This window comes from Sinocyclocheilus anshuiensis, unplaced genomic scaffold, assembly GCF_001515605.1.
Source record: "Sinocyclocheilus anshuiensis isolate Anshui unplaced genomic scaffold, SAMN03320099.WGS_v1.1 scaffold776, whole genome shotgun sequence".
Taxonomy (NCBI): domain Eukaryota; kingdom Metazoa; phylum Chordata; class Actinopteri; order Cypriniformes; family Cyprinidae; genus Sinocyclocheilus; species Sinocyclocheilus anshuiensis.
This window is the reverse complement of record NW_015555808.1, coordinates 1,922,419-1,922,987: the sequence shown is the minus strand read 5'-3', so window position 1 is coordinate 1,922,987 and position 569 is coordinate 1,922,419.

The following is a 569-nucleotide window of genomic DNA, read 5'->3' as shown; positions in this document are numbered from 1 at the left end:
CACAGTTGAAAGTCAAATGGCTTTGTGTGCCATTGAGAAGGTGATGAGCTACACCTGATTGAGTTTACAAGTAATTTTTAAGAGGGGGGTGATTCTTTTTCCAACTCTTTGACTACGTTTACATGGACATCAATAATTTAATTGTTTACCTTATTCTAAATAAGCCAATATTATGATTATGGTGTTTACATGAGTTGTTTTTAGAATATTCCTTTCATGTTCCTGTTTTACATGTTTTAGTACATAGTTCGATTAATTAATGGCACACGTCATTACGTCCCCACATGACGCCATCAGACGTCTCCTCCGTAATTTCACATATAAACATATAGTTCGTCTTCGTGATGATGCCATGTACAGTTTCATTTTTAATTTTATGAAAGATTCAAATGCAGTAAATTATTTGTACGTGCATACAGATGATAGCGGTGTTGAAGCTCTTTAATTTGCCGTCAAACGGTTGAACACTGCCGTGTGTGTATCCTGTCACAAAATGCGACGAAAAGTCCTACACGAGGTTAATAATGTGATTAAGGTGTTTACATGTCTATTCTGCACTTCAGTAATGC